The following is a 17,340-nucleotide window of genomic DNA, read 5'->3' on the forward strand; positions in this document are numbered from 1 at the left end:
AATTAAAAAATTAATCACACACTCGCGATTCACGAGCTAGCCTGCTATCACAACAAATTTCAAGGAGTTTGAGTTTGGTGATTATAATTTATTAGGTAGTATAATTTTCTGAAAGTAGTTTCTGAGGCATTTGTATATTCCCCGATCCTTCAAATTCTCGAGCCTCCCGATAACTTTACCGAAAGTGGTTTCTTTACCCCAAGACGAACTGCACTGAATTCTTTGTCCGATTTTTTCGCAGCCTCTGATGACTTTGATTGATTTAACTTGCTCTTATGTTTATTAGAAGTTTAAGAAATCGGAATTCCACTGTACTCTTTATCGCCTTGTTCCTGGCCTCAAAAACTAAATTAACCTAAATTACGTAGTTACTATATTGCGAGGCTAAAACAGGCAAAAAATTACCAATCACATTATCTAGACCTCGCCATTGCCTCCACATCCTATCATCAAGGTACGACTGAAGGTCATCACGTGCTATGCCACGCCGTGCCTTAATTGGAGCCTTCAAATTGGCCCGCGCGGATTCTGCTTCTTGGGTGTGTACCCCTGCCAGAGAAAACCTAATTTTGAAAACAATTGTTTAAGTTAAAAAGGCACTGGGGACACAATACTAAAACGATGAATTGAAAAAGAATTGTCTTTATAATCGTAGATCTGCAAACACAACAAGTAATAATAAAGCTTTTAATTAAAATATGCTGCTTTGAAAAGATAACAATTACAATAGGCGCTTTAGCGGCAAGCTTTTAAATAAAAAAGAAAGGATTCTGCTAGTGCTTAGAGACTCGAGCAAAAAAAAGATGCTGATAAATATAAGGTCAGTCTTCAGTTTTCCTAAAGAAACGGAGTCCTCAAACTGAAGAGGGAAATGGGAGACTAAAATGGCACTGTAGTGACAGGATGCTAAAAAAATGAATTGAAACAGACATGTCTTTATTAACATAAGTCTCCAAACACACAAAGTAATAACAACAAAGCTTTTAATTAATTAACAATGAAAAGATAAATATTACAAAAGGCACTTTAGCGGCAAACAGAATTGAAAGTATGCCGCCAAAGTGCGAATTGATAAAGGGTTCTGGAAGAGCCTTAGGACTCAAGCCCCAAAAAAAGAAATGATGCTAAAACAAAGATTCGTTTATTTGAAGAATACTGTCTTCCAAAATAAAAGCTACAAAAGGCCCTTTAGAGGCAAAATCAATAAATTGAAAAAGGAGTCTAAAAGAGCCTTAATTAAGACTCAAGGAAAAAGAACTCAAGTGAGAAAACACACTAGGTGATAGTAACAAAGGCTTTGTGTATTAAAAAATACTGTTTTCCAACACAAATTTATCTTACAAAAGGCACTTTAGCGGCACGCTGCAAGATCAATAAATTGAAAAGGATTTTGCTACAGCCTAAATACTCAAGGGAAAAGAACAGAAGTGTGGAAACACACGAGTTGATAGTAACAAAGGCTTTTTGTTTTAAAAACTACTGTTTTCAAAAACAAATCTTACAAAAGGAACTTAGCGACACGCTGCAAAATCAATAACTCGGAAAAGGATGCTGCTATAACCTAAGGAAGTTCGCAGATCGACCTATTTCAAAGATTTGTTTATTTAAAATTACTGTCTTCTTTAGTGGCAAAATCAATAAATTGAAAAAGAATTCTGCCAGAGCCTAAAGACTCGAGGAAAAAGAACTTAAGTGAGAAAACACAATGGGTCATAGTAACAAAGGCTTTGTGCATTCAAAATACTGTTTTCCAACAAAAATTAATCATACAAAAGGCACTTTAGCGGCACGCTGCAAGATCAATACATTGAAACTGAAGGATTCTGCTAGAGCCTAAAGACTCAAGGAAAAGGAACTCAAGTGAGAAAAAACATTAGGTGATAGTGACAAAAACTTTGTGTATAAAATACTGTTTTGCGAAACAAATCTTACAAAAGGCAATTTAGCGGCATGCTGCAAGATCAATAAATTGAAAAAGGATTCTTCTAGAGCCTTAATACTCAAGAGACGAGAACACAAGTGTGAAAACACAATAGTTGATACATACCTACATACATACATAGATAATTTATTTGGTAACGCAGGTTGGTTACTGGCAGCATTAAGCTGATGTGGACCTGCGACAAATCTAGCTTCTATTTAAGTAAAGTAATTACAAAAAAAAGTAGAAAAATCCTAGCATAAATTATAATGTGAGTAGTGATTCAAACTGGTTTATAATCCTAGCATAAATTTCAATAGAGGTAGTAAGATAAAATTCCTAAAAATATTTACAATTTACCAAATCCTTGTTGCCAACTAGAGCAGTTTGATTAAAAGATATCTTTTCAATAATTGTTGAAAGAGAACGGAGTTTGTTCTTAAATCTCTTATTATCCTCTACGTTCTTAACTGAACGAGGCAAAGAATTCCACGCTATTGCAGACCTATGTCTAAAAGACAGTCTTCCAACAGAGTTTGGTAGCTCCAGAGTTAGTTTTAAATTGTCCCTCATATTTCGTATATTTGGACTTTTCCTAATAATTGTTACAACCTGCTCAGGATTGATCCCATAAAAAGCTTTGTGTGTCAGAGAAAGGAGCCTCATCTTATAGAAATAACTTATGGATTTCTAAGAAGACGGTATCACTGATTGGGAATTAGTACCTCCGTGTTGTTTGAAGATAACCTTGGCAGCCCTCAGGTGAATTTTCTCTAAAACACATAACTTTGCTTACCCCATACAAAAAATTCCATAAGTGATGCTTGGTAAAATTCCCTTAAAATATATGGACTCCAAGATATGAGAGAGAGGGCTTTTGAACTTGCGCAGTTGCTTTACCTTCTTGACCATAGATATTGATAGATCTTTGATGTGGGGTCCAAGCTTAACTTCTTGTAAATCGTAAACCCAAGATAGTATGACCTGTTGACAAAGTTAATGGCATGACAAACCAGTTTGACTGGTCTTAAAGGACCAATGAAAGCATTACGGGTAAGAAGCATAACCTCAGTTTTATCGGGATGAATTGTTAAACGTTCCTGTTACACCACTTAGCTATATCAGTTAAATAAGTTTGGATCTTAAGGCTGACATCATCAATGGAATTGCCTATACAATATAGAGTTGTGTCATCAGCAAACATTTCCATCTTTCCACAACTAGGCACTTCAGGCAGATCATCGACGTAAATACTAAAAAGCCTGGGGCCAAGTACTGTCCCTGGGGTACGCCAAACTTGACGGTCACTTCATTAGATCTTTGCCCCTTAACCTCAACAAACTGTTTTCTCTCAGATAAGTAATTTTCAATCAGATTGTTTTGGTTCCCTGATAATCTAAAGGCTTGGAGTTTGAGGGCCATCGTGTTATGACAAATGTAATCAAATGCCTTTTTAAAGTCTATAAACAGTACCCCACAGTTTTGTTTTTATCCAGTTCGTGTCTCCAAACTTCAGTCAGGTGCAGCATTAAGAGTTCTGTTGACCTGCCAGTTTTAAAAATCTACTGGCTTTTGTTGGACTTGTTAAAATGGCAGTCAATGGAATCTCCTGTTATGCCCTCGTACACTTTGCTAGGAATAAACAATAGAGAAATAGGCCTAAAGTCACCTCTTTAAGAGCTATGTAACTTTTTGGGTACAGCTTTCCCTTTACTCAGCTTCCATCGAGGAGGGTAAATTGGGAATTTTAAACTTACTTCCATCACATAAGACAGGCCAACTGCTACAGCATCTCCTTCAAGTTTGAGTCCCCTTGAGGTAATGTTGTAAGGGCCACATTCTTTTCCAGGCTTAACTCTTTTATCGATCACCCTTTTAATCTTGTGGACGTTAAGTTGTACTGGCTCAATACTAGGTGTAATTTGGTAAATGTGCTGATGTTCATTACCACTGGTATCTGTTAGAATATCATTTGCAAGCCTCTCACCAACTTTAGAGAAGAAGTCATTGAAACTGTCAGCCTTGTGTTTAAAATTTATTGTAATAATTCCATCCTCATTTTTAATTGCACTCACATTGCCTTTTGATTTGCCATGCATTTCACCGGCGTACCAACCTCCAAAAGTCACCTGAGCTCTTTGCACTTTAAAATTTAACTTTCCAATATTCAGCTTCAGCTTCTCTCGTGATCTTAGTTACAAGATTACGTTTTTTGCTATACCGTTTCCATGCATCTGTATCACTTGGGTTCCTTTGAACTTTTCTTAACAAGACATATCTCCTATTCATCTCCTTGATGATATTGCTATTCATCCACTTCAGTCCATTGGTGCGAACCTTTACTTTACAGGATTTTAAACGCTCATTCATTATGTATTTATACAAATACTCACAGGCCCAAGCAACATAACCCTCATCATCAAAAGTTCCACAAATACTCCAGGGTGATGTATCGAGGTCCTGTCTGAGATGGTCAGAGTTAAGGCTCTTAAAAGAAGTCACTTATTTAATCACAGGACTTGACTTTTGCCTTCGCAAATTCACCAAAGCATATTCAAGATGGAGATCAGAAATCCCTGGGTCATGACCGCTTGCAAGTTTCACCTTGGATTTGTTGGATGTAAAGATCAGGTCTATGGTTGTGTTTGAAGATTCCGTAATCCCACTCGGTTCTTCAATCACATTCTCTAAACCAAAATGTTTAGCCACTTTTAACAAGCGCTTCCCCATACTTGTTTTGATATTGGAGTCAAAGTCATCCATGATCATAATGTTGAATATTTTCAACCAAAGATCGTCCAAGATTGCTTGGAGCTTGTAGAAGAACTTACCGTGGGTTGGAGGACTGTAGAAGGTTCTTGTAGAAGGCACTTTAGCGACACGCGATCGGAAAAGGATGCTGCTATAACCTAAAGATTTAGGAGAAAAGAAAACAGATCTGCAAACACATTACGTTATACTAACTAATGCTATTAAAGCTAAACCCCAACGTTGTTTTTAATCTGTGCCACGAAAGAAATAATAATAATGATAGCATGAAATAGAGCTTCACGACTTCTTTTAGTTGTTAAACTATAAAATGAAACGTACTGTGTTAATGATAAACGAAGGAAAGAAAGATGAACGAAAACTGAAAGAAAGCTGAATCACTCAAATATACCTAAACTGTGGAAAAAAGAAAAAAAAAGGCGAAGTGTTAGTGACCACCCAAAAATCCAGTTTCGATGCCAGGCTATTTCTCGTTCGCATTCTTTTCGCTTTTTTTTTTTTTTTAAAAAAAGATGGAATGTCTACGAAAGGCAGACTATAATTTTTTCTTTAACTGATAAGAACTCTCATTGATCTTGTTATTTTCTTGTTTTTTTCTTTCTTGTCTTTTTCGTATGGCGCGAACCACATAATCTCTGGAATTTTAGGAAATTTGCAGTTCGACCAGAATATGGTGTTTCATTCTTTTTCTCTTTCTTACTCTCCTTCTTTCTTTCTCCCTTTTTTCTTTATTTCTTTCCTCGAAAACTTCCCCAGTTCACAAATTAAACTCGACAATTTTTCCAGAACATGACCGCTCTCGCTCACCCCAGGCTCCCTCCCAAATCGAGGCACGATTGCAAAATCGAGGCTCGATTGGAAAATCGAGGCTCGATTGGAAAATCGAGGCTCGATTGGAAAATCGAGGCTCGATTGGAAAATCGAGGCACGATTGCAAAATCGAGGCTCGATTGCAAAATCGAGGCACGATTGAAAAATCGAGGCTCGATTGGAAAAACGAGGCTCGTATGTCGAAGCTTGGCAAAACGAGGAATCGTGGTCGTTTTTGATCAGGTGCTTTTGGGCTCGTTTCCCGGAAACCGTGAATGATCCAAATTTTATTTACATCGCAGGCAGACGATTAATCTCGTGTATCCATAATATAAACCAGTTTCATGTATACAGAACGACTGTGAAAAGCTCTCTGAGACTCGATTAAAATGTTACTTAGACAGAAAGAAAACTAACGACTATCTTCAATAAACGTTTACCAGAAGCCATTTATGATACATTAAAATCATTTCTAGTCAAATGTTCTGGCATGCCTAAAGATATATTGGGAGACCTTGCAAGGAGGTATCAAATGATCGAAGCTGATTCCTCTAAAATATAATGAAAAAGAGACAGGGATAGGCGCAGTGTCTCGTGGTCGAAAGTATAGCTAGAGGTGTTCGGGTGAGGCAAGGCGGTTCTTAGGAAGAAAAAAGGCCATCTTTCTCATGCAGTGATGACAGCTGTTTAAGGACATTAGTAGGTAGCCCTTCGGATACATGCTTCATTCAAGAAAGGTGGCTAGCAGTGTCTCAAAGGAACAAACAGCTTCTAGGTTATGGCCTTCTTCAATCACGGGAATAAGTTAAACTTTGTTCTTAGTGAAATGTTTTTGTAATTCCTTGCCTTTGTCAAGCCTAAGCTGAGTCTTTTTTCTCCTAAGACCAGTTCTTTATGGGAAACCTCTGATACCTTTGCGTTTTTTATATATTTCCAGGAGAAAGCATTACGAGAAGCCATATCGTTGAACATCCGCCAAAGCCTTAGTTTGGTAACCTGAGGGAAGCCTAAATGGGGGAAGGGTCCTATGATATGCGACAAAAAGCCCCCTGCCACGTGCTTAACTATGTAGAAACTGTCAGACAGATTATATAGTATCCAGCTACTAGTAATACCTTGCATTTCTAGTGGTCTTAGCTTGCGAACTATAATGGTATGGTTCGCACAGCAAATCACATTCAAGAAAGTTTACAATTGCCTTAAAACCATCGTTGTGGGACGCCGTGGGACGGGGTCCAGGTTTCCATTTCGAGGAATGGCCATCGCATCTGTTGTCATTTGCTTGTTCCATGATAAAATTTATCGCTAGGAGGCGATTGTGTTAAATTCTGTGAAAATCGTGTCGGTCGAAATATCTCTTAGCGTTGCAAGTGTATTATAGGACCAATAAAAAATCCAGCAGTCCTGTCAAGTGCATGCATATTAGGAACACTTTAATAATGATAAACAGGAGAAATGTACGGCTTCAGTTCTTCAAATTCAGCCTCTATTTAGAACTTTCAGAGTGAATTGCTATTATTCTTGACGCTAAATATTTCAGGAGGGAGATATACAGTTTCAGGTTTTTTCCAACACTTCCCCATTACGCCAAAATGGATAAATGGTCAAGACATGGTATTTGCACATCATAATCAAGAGTACCAAGAAGTATTTTGAACGCAAAGAGGAGACGAAAATTATAAATATATCTTGTTAGACGTTTTGTTGTGTAGTATCGCCAAGTATTTTTACGAGTTGTGCCGTATTTTGACGAGCCCGTATGGTGAGTCAAACTACAAACAACGAGTAAAAATACTCAGCAATTCTACACAACAAAACGTCCAGTAAGAGATTTATTATCAAACAACCCAAATTGTTATTTCAGTGCGGGCGAATTTCGCGAATATTTCTAGAGTACAAATATCGCCGACCGTGAGAGGGGCTAAAATATTTCAACAGTCGAGGTATGGTATGAAAAAAAGTCCTCAGCTACTTTTAATTAGATACTACCAAACAGTAGTCCGTCGAGCAGGGATGGCACTTTGTTTCGGGGTGTTCATCTCTCACAGGTCTGGTCTTAGCTTGATTACCTGACCAGGTGTCAAAGTTTGCTTCAGTTACTCCCTGCTTCTTTAAGGTAGTTCAAACGATTTCATTATTTTTAAGTGATTTTCCTAATCCACCATCTCCCTGACAAATATCGTGCAAAAACTAATTCCTGGGTTTTGAGCTATTTGACATGTTACGGTTGCACAAACAATAGTCCATACTACTTTAAAGAAAGTGTGTCTTCGGATATCCTCACATTTGCGATTAAAGATATTTATTATGCAATGACACTGTAAACCCTAAATTGTGCTTCTGATTATCAAATTTATCTTTTATTATTATTGGCTTCTTTTTTTAAATGAATAAAGGCTGATAGTTTCGAAAGAAACTGTTTGGGGCTGCGTAGGTGGGAGTAACGAAATAATTTGGATATATCAACAAAGTTGAAATGGTAAATTGGCCACCGTAATGATTACAAAAGCTGACGTTTCGAGCGTTAGCCCTTCGTCGCAGCGAATAGAGGAATTGTGGGTTGTGTGTGCTTTTAAAGGCAGAAAATGGAGCTACGTTATTGGTGGGTGCATGGCAACGAGAAAAACATGAATAAATTAGTGGAATGAAAAGCGTTCATTGATCCCTGTGGGATTTAGACTGCCGGTTTGAAAGATGAGCTTTTGTTCAAGATTTTTACGGCTATCTGTGCCACCTAAGTGCAAGGAAAGACCGCAGATTGCCATATGTTGCTTAGAATGATTGGGTAAATTAAAATGTCTAGCGACTGGTTTCGATGTGTCCTTGTCATTCCTTTCCACGTCTCGAAGGTGTTCGCGGAATCGGTCACCTAGTCTTCTGCCTGTTTCGCCGATGTATATCTTTTTGCAATATTATTATTATTATTATTACAATTTAATGACACATATAACTTACTTACTTACTTACTTACTTACTTACTTACATTAATAGATAATAATACAAAAGAGTAAAAAGAAAGGTGCCATAAGGATGGTCCACAAAAGAGATAAATCCCCATGCACGGCAGACCACCTTTAACAAAAAAACAAATCCAAACTAAAATCAATCAAATCTTGCAGTCAAATAGTCCCTTACACCCCTTTTAAAACAAGAAACACTTGGAGCCTGACGGACCGATAGTGGCAGCCCATTCCACATGTGGACAATCCTATTAAAATAGCAAAACCTAAAAGTATCAGTCCTCGCGTAGTTCTTTTTTAATTTAAGTTCGTCCTTACCCCTCAACGAGTATCTTTCCGAATGTGAATAAAATTGGATATAGGAGGATATATCTATATTAATATACCCATTAAGAACTCTATAAAAAAATAGTACATCAAAAAAGAAGCGTCTGTCCTCTAGAGATAACAGGTTCAGTTTTTCTTTACGAGTGTTGTAATCATCATCAGTTTTTAGAATAAACTTGGTGGCTCTTCGCTGAATCCTTTCCAATTTATCAATGTTTCTAGCCGTGAAGGGTGACCAGACAATAGTACAGTATTCCAATTGAGACCTTACCAAGGCACAGTACAGCCTTCTTAACATGTTAACATCTTTCAGACCCTTGCATGTCCTTTTGATAAGGCCAAGAATCTTGTTAGCCTTGCTTGATATCTTGTCAACATGAGCATTCCAGGACAACTTGTTACTAGTAACTAATCCAAGATCACAGAATTCAGATGTTTCTTCCAGAGAGCTCTCATTCAGCTTAAGGTCAGAACGAAAAGGCATACTTTTTTTCGTGATGCGCATCAATTTGCATTTCTTTAAATTAAAATCCATTAGATTTCGCTGACTCCAGATGTGTAGATTATTCAGGTCAGATTGAAAATCATGTTGGTCTGATGTACAGTTTATCAGTCTTGATGTTTTACAATCATCTGCGTACAGTGCGATTGTGTTTCCAGGCATAACCACATCAGGCAAATCACTAATAAATATTACAAAAAATAATGGCCCTAGTAGGGAGCCCTGTGATACACCAGATGGGATAACAGACCAGGTAGAACTCTGTCCTTCAATAACAACCCTTTGCTCTCTGTGGGTCAAGTAATCCTCGCACCATCTTAGTAGGCTACCAGAGATGCCGAAATTACACAACTTCAGAAGAAGTATATCATGTGATACTCTGTCAAATGCCTTAGAAAAATCTAAGAACACGACATCCACCTGTAGTCCATCATCCAAGGCCTTTGTCCACTGATGGTGTGTTAATACCAACTGGGTAGCACACGAGCGACCCCTTATGAAACCATGTTGCCAATCTGTCAGGTAAGGGGCCACATGAGAATATATGGCATTATATACAATCTTCTCTTGGCATTTACTTGGAATCGATAACAGGGATATAGATCGATAATTCTCTACCACATCTTTAGCATCTGATTTAAACACAGGAGTGACATTAGCTCTTTTCCATGAAGAAGGAACTCTCCCACACCTGAACGACAAGTTAAACAGTAGAACCAATGGGTAAGATAGCTCCTCTGCACATTCCCTCAATATCCTCGCAGGAATGCCGTCTACTCCAGTTGCTTTATTAATGTCCAAGTTGCAGAGGATATTCTTAACTTCACTGTACGAGGTGAAAACATCCATCAATAAGTTAGGATTAATCACATCAACATGAGAGCTGCCAGAGTTTGATGTTTTTGTAGAGAAAACGGAGCTGAAGAATTCATTGAACAGGGAAGCTTTTTCCACAGGATCTTTGGCAGACCTGGCTTTGCCAGAGTAAGTTATTACTTCTGGTAGTCTCTTGCTCTTGGACTTAAGAGAATGAAAAGACCAAAACTTCCTTGGATTAGTCTTCAGCTTATCCGATAGAGACTTTAAGTACTGGAAATACTTAAAGGAGATAAGACGTTTGGTCTGTTTCCTAAGAAGTTTAAACTTTGTTGTCACCTCAAGAGAAGCATTGGCCCTTAAACGCTTCCACAAGACTTTCTTTTTCCTCACTAACTTTAAGACCTCTTTATCTATCCATGGAGGTCTTGGCTTGCGTCTAAGCTTCATCTTTGGTACATGTTGATTGACTGCCGCGAGAACAAGATCTTGGAAATTCGCCGTACCTGAGTCAATATCCTCACAGGATATGTAGGAATCCCATAAAATGTGAGAGAATGTATTTCTTAGACCATCAATGTCAGCTTTATCATATCGGTAAACTAATCTTTGACTGTTTTTCGGCCTGTTGAACTTTTTCTTGATCGCGAAACAGACTGGGAAATGATCTGAATCAAATCCATTTGGGTGCACAGTAGTTCCTTCGATGAGTGATTCATGATTCGTCAACACAAGGTCTAAGATGTTACCAGATGATAAGGTATTAGTGGCACTGGGACGAGTGAAATATGGGTTTGTTTGGGTGAGAAAATGGTCATCCAGGATTTCACAAAAAGTTTCAGTCAAATTGTCTAAAATAGTTGGTGATCCAGTAGACCAATCGACACAGGGAAAGTTAAAATCGACACAGGGAAAGTTAAAATAAGTGCAAGTTATGCAATAGATTACATTAGCGGAGGTGCACGTGAAGTGGTCGGTATTTATTTATTTAATCACTTTCACCAGAGTGTGGTGAGGGTCGCACAACAGAGCGAGGCTCCAAATTAAGTGCGCCCTATATCCCACCCATCCCACCCCAGGGGAGGACATCCATCACACAGTAATCTCGTGTGTGGGAAATTAACGTCTCCTACCCCAACCCTGCAGGAGACGGGACCTCCATTTATTCGTCCCTATCCGAGAAGACTAGAATATCTAACCATTTCTTGATGTTATAGAAAGGTAGCAAATTCTTCTCAATTATTTTAAGACCCTGAGTGTTGGTCCGGCCGGGGCTCGAACCCTCGACCTCCCGCACAACAGTCCAGCGCTCTATCCATTGAGCTAACCGGGAGGCGGTTCTTAATGGATCGTTTAGGTCCCGATATTTTATCAGTGTTGTGAATGAAAGGACACGTTTTGCATCGTGCACGAGCGCATTTAAAAGTGCCTGGTTGCTCATTAGTCTGAAAAGAACTTCTGACCAAAAAATTGCCTAAGTTTTTGTCGCGTTTGAATGAAATGAGCGGAGGCTGCGAAAAGATAGTGCCTGTCTCTGGATCGTTTTGAAGTAATTTAAAGTTTTTAAGAATGATGGATTTAACTGAGTGGTTGTTAGGGTGAAACGTGAGAGCGAATGGAATGCGGTCGGAATCTTCTTTATGCGACGTTTGTAGTGCTGAATGTCGATCAATAAGTTGAGTGCGGTGGTAACCCGCTTGAACGACGGAAACAGGGTAACCACGTTCATCGAAGAACTGGCACATTGACTCTGATTTGTGGTGAAAATCAGAGTCATTACTACATAAATGACGAAGTCTTAGAAACTGAGAAAAAGGAATGGAATTCTTAACGTGAGATGGATGAGAAGACGAATATAACAAGTAATTATGAGAGTCTGTAGGTTTGTAATACACACTAGTGCATAAACCGTTACCTTCAATTGAAACTTTGACGTCTAAGAAGGATAAAGAATTGTCAGAAATTTCCCAAGTATATTTCAGAGCCGGGTGAAAAGAATTGACTGCAGTTATGAATTGAGTGAGCTCCTCTCTGGTAGAGGAGGTAGCGCCGATACAGTCGTCGATGTAGCGACCGTAGAGTTCAGGTTTGGAGCCGTTGTATTGGCTGAAAAATTGGTGTTCGACAAAACCTACAAAAAGATTCGCATAGCTAGGTCCCATTTTGGTGCCCATGGCTACACCATTGGTTTGTTTGAAGAAGTTGTTTCCGAATGAAAAACAATTGAGTGTGAGCACTAGTTCGGCTAAGCGTAGTAGTGTTGCAGATTTAGGTTCCTTAACAGTACGTTGATCAAAAAAATGTTTAAGGGCCAGAAGGCCTTCGCCATTAGGAATGACAGTGTAAAGAGACGTAATGTCTTAAACGTGCAAAAATAATCTGCGGTCTTTCCTTGCACTTAGGTGGCACAGAAAGTCGTAAAAATCTTGAACAAAAGCTCATCTTTCAAACCGGCAGTCTAAATCCCACAGGGATCAATGAACGCTTTTCATTCCACTAATTTATTCATGTTTTTCTCGTTGCCATGCACCCACCAATAACGTAGCTCCATTTTCTGCCTTTAAAAGCACACACAACCCACAATTCCTCTATTCGCTCCGACGAAGGGCTAACGCTCGAAACGTCAGCTTTTCTAATCATTGCGGTGGCCAATTTACCATTTCAACTTTGTTGATATATCCAAATTCTTTTTTTAAAACAGATCTATAAGCATCGTTTGAACTCGATGACTGATACAAAACTTCAAAATGGAAATCCAAATATCTTAAAAGTATGATATGATAGATGTGCTAGATTAACATTTTTAGACATTAGCTCGCCGTAAAAAAAAAGAAAAGAAAAGAAAACGAAACCAAAACAAACCAAAAAAAGGAAAAACAAATAAATAAGAAATGATGAATATCTTATTAGACGTTTTGTTGTGTAGTATCGCTGAGTATTTTTAGTCGTTATTTGTATTTTGACGAGCCCTACGGGCTCGTCAAAATACGGCACAACTCGTAAAAATACTCAGCGATACTACACAACAAAACGTCTAATAAGTTATTTATCATCCAACACGCCAAATTGTTATTTCAGTGCGGGCGAATTTCGCGGATGTTCGTTTACGAGGAGTGCGTGACAGAAGTATGCGAAGCGAAACGGAATTGGCGCGTTGTCGTGTTAATGTTTCTATTTTCTTCAATAAATAAGGAAATTTCCTGGTTGTCTAACTGTTTTTCTTCGTTTGATTCATCTGATAAACTTGGATCTATATTTGCCAGCCATTCCGACTCTTTGTCGTCAGAAATATGATTCAAATTGTCCAGGCTTCAATTTAATTCTTCGCTTGCGCGATGCGAGAAAACCTGTCTAACCGGTTCTATGGAGTACAAATACCGCGTGATATTTGTACTCGTCTATGGCGTTATTTATACTCTACGGACTGTAGTTGGATAATAAAGTAACATATTTTATACGTGTCAATTTGGTTACAAACACAAGCAATAAAGAAAAAAAGTGATTCACTCACTTGTGTGCTTAGCCGGAGGTGGCGTTCCTTTTCATTTCAAATGTTATGACCCCTTCCGAAAAAACGAATGGTCCTTTAATTCTATTTCAGTATCGAAGTCATTTACCTGTATGGTCTTGTAAGAGGACATTATTTCATCGCGACAATACATAACACTCCACGTAAGTCCTCAGCTTATGAGTAATAATTAAGGAATTTTGGATATCCACCGGCATTTTAGTTATATTTGACGCTTAGCCTGTTCGTGGTCTTCTTCCTTGCTTTGCTAAAACATGATGATAACCACGTAATACTTTCAACTTTATTCCATCCCCTTGAAGATCGTGATTTCTTCCTGCCCATTGATTTACTCACTTGTCAACTTTCTCAGCGATCACTGCAACATTAAGTACACTGTTTCTCAAATTTTAGTGATGACGATCCTTCATTTGAGAATAATCGTAGTAATGATCATAAGATGAAAAAGAGATGGACAATTTCAAGGCCCGGGTCTTTGGGGGAAGACGTACGTTTGCACAAAAAACCAGAAATAGTATCTTTGAATGTTGCGTATTCACTGGTCACCCCTCACTTTTGCTATGAAAGACATTTCTTAGACATGCACTGTACAACCAAGGACCCTACATTCCCTTAATTGTGAAGCTAATGATCAAATTTGTCATTCATTATTATTGGATCCTTTCATTTCCACAGATTTATAAGGACCGTCCAAACTCGAAGATTGTCAGGAAACTTCAATCTTGGAAGTCTTTTTCCGTTGTAAAGCGCAGTATTTTGATTAAGTATGATATGTGACTAAAAAGGGAATACAAGTGTAATGAGCATAATAGAAATCGTGGATGAACTCCTCAGACAACCAAATTTAGAAACACTCGATTGATGATAACAGAAAAAGTGAAGTACACTACAATACAGTCACTCTTCAATGGCGAGGCACGGAAAGCGAGTTTTCTCCATTACACTTTTTGTTGTTTTAATTCTTAGTTTCAACACTCACGTAGCTCTTATGCGATTTATTTCCGTAAATGTTGACTTCACCGCCAATGAAAGTCCATGTCAGTTATCGGAATTTATCTCCGCAATATAATGAAGAGTTTCAAGAAGTTTTTGACGGAAGGGTCGAACGTCTGAGAGTATGAATATCATTATCCATTTTGGACGTGACATAATGACGGGATCTTCTGTAAGCAGATTAAATCGATATGAAAAGTCAATTCATTATCATAACAGGAAATGCTTTCATTTTATCTGCTATAGTTGTTTTATAAGTACGAGTGTGATAATATCTATAAACAGTAAAATCGTTATTATAAGAGTAGAGTAGACATCTATATTTATAAAGGATAGCCCCTTCAGTGTAGTAAGCACTGGTATCAACGGGGGTCCTGTTACCCACCCATCCCATACCCACCCATTCCACCCCAGGGGAGGACATCCATCACACAGTAATCTCGTGCGTGGGAAATTAACGTCTCCTGCCCCTAACCCTGCAGGAGACGGGACCTCCATTCATACGTCCTTATCTCGAGAAGACTAGAATATCTAACCATTTCTTGATGTTATAGAAAGGTAGCATATTCTTCTGAATTATTTTAAGACCCTAAGTGTTGGTCCGGCCGGGGCTCGAACCCTTGACCCACCGCAGAACAGTCCAGCGCTCTATCCATTGAGCTAAATATTATTTAAAATTTATTTTAGGTTTTAAATGCATTGTTTGGCTGACCTACAACTCACTAGAGGTTCATAACTATAATGTTGTCATGATGAAGCCTCAAAAGCCAGAGCATTGAGGCCAGCAGGAGCCGGCGAGGAAATATTCATCAAAAATCACTTCTTTTTCCCTTTTTTTTTTTTTTTTTTTTTTTTTCTGGAAAGAAAATGTTGTGTTTCTAGAAGCTACCTCGTTGTGTGATTTAAAAAAGAATTTAATGAAACTATTGTAAGGAAATTTAATTCAATTTTCTTCCCAATTGTATGTAAATCTTTAGATTAGCTACTTATTATATTCTAGTTTTATGCTCATGTCCATTTTACTATTATTGTAAGTAATTTATTTAACATTGTGGCTAAAAAGCCCCTATCGGGGAGCTTCAATAAATGTATGTATGTATGTATGTATGTATGTATGTATGTATGTATGTATGTATGTATGTATGTAAGCCATTGAGTGATGTCACCCACTGGTTATTTTTGGTTATTTTTGCGGGTGAATAGACATGAAGTCTAAACACTGCAGTATTGGGTTCTTTAGTGTATTGTTGGCCTAGCTCTTGTGCACAGTGACAGTGGGGGGGGGGGGGGGGAGGGGAAGGGTCTCGTCTCTCTTCGTTCCCTTTTGCGACTCTTTTATTCAATAAATACAATAAACCTAGTATCCAATTTAGCCGCTAAACGCCTAGTATATTAATTAAAGCCAGCGGAAGTTCAAGAGGTTCCCTTTAGAGGTTTATTTTGAGCTGAAAGAAACACATTATTTTTTAAGAAAAGAATACAAAACACTTCTATTTTCGATTGTTATATTTTCATTTTAATGCAGGATTGTTTTCAAATCTTTTCAAATCTGTGACGTCAATGTTTTATGTCGAGAAAGTTTTGCTTATGCTCAACATGTGCAGCTCAAATATCAGAAAATACTAGGGTTTTAATTAGTAATTTGACACACAGAAGACGTTAGCATCAACGTTGAACTAGCGCATTTTTAAATTGCTGAAAACCTATGAAAGATTCCAATCAAACTGTATACCGGCCAAGCCCTGAATGTGCGCAAAAATCGATCTAAGGAATAACATAAATGTTTCGACAGAAAATGTAATTAAGTATCATTTTGTGGTCTTAAATACTTCCTGTTTAGCGCGCTTTTGAAGAATTTTCTACGATGTTGATTCGGCTGCAAAAGATCTGTATTCTGTTTCAGTTCGACGTCATATCAATGTCACTGTAAACATTTCAAGAAAATCTAATCTCAACGCTTGCATCCGTTCTTGTGTCACACAGTTAAAGAAATTTCGACAGTGTGGCTTATTAAATAAAATGTTGTGTTCTAACAGTTTCCCGTAACGCCAAAATGAACAAATGGTGAAGACATTAGATTTGTGCATCATAATCAAGAGTACCAAGAAGTGTTTTGAACGCCTCAGGGCACACAGAGGAGACAACAATTATAAATAACAGTGAAAAATCTAGATACGTAGATCTATCGGTAAAATTAGATCATGCGCGAGCTTGCATAAACGACTGAATCTGATAAAAGAAAGAAAAAAACGCTTCGCATGCATGCGTCAATGAAGGAAATAAATATTTCTTCATGGAAAGTGTTGACGTACTATATTTACGCACGAGTTTATTTTCAAACCAAACGAGTGCGTAAATATCGTACCAAAACACTTCCCATTATGAAGTTTGTCTACTATATACAAATTAAGATTTGCTTACAGTTTTCTTCATCGCAGACCAAAATGCAGTAAATTGAAGAGCCAAGGTGTGTTTTTCAATGCATCTCTGTTTGAAAAATACAAGAAGCTTTTTTTCGAAGAGGAAACTCATCTCATCATCGCTTTGGGCTTTTGCTGCATTAGGTCTATTACCTTTGCCTCCTTTAAAGTTGCTTTTTTTTTGCGCGTTCAAAAGCAACGTCTTTGATGACACTGACGGAATGTTTGCATTCTTTCAAAGCTCGATTAAAATTAAAAAGCAGACCTCTAATACCTAAAGGGTCATCAAAGGC

This window comes from Stylophora pistillata, chromosome 12 (genome assembly GCF_964205215.1).
Source record: "Stylophora pistillata chromosome 12, jaStyPist1.2, whole genome shotgun sequence".
Lineage (NCBI taxonomy): Eukaryota > Metazoa > Cnidaria > Anthozoa > Scleractinia > Pocilloporidae > Stylophora > Stylophora pistillata.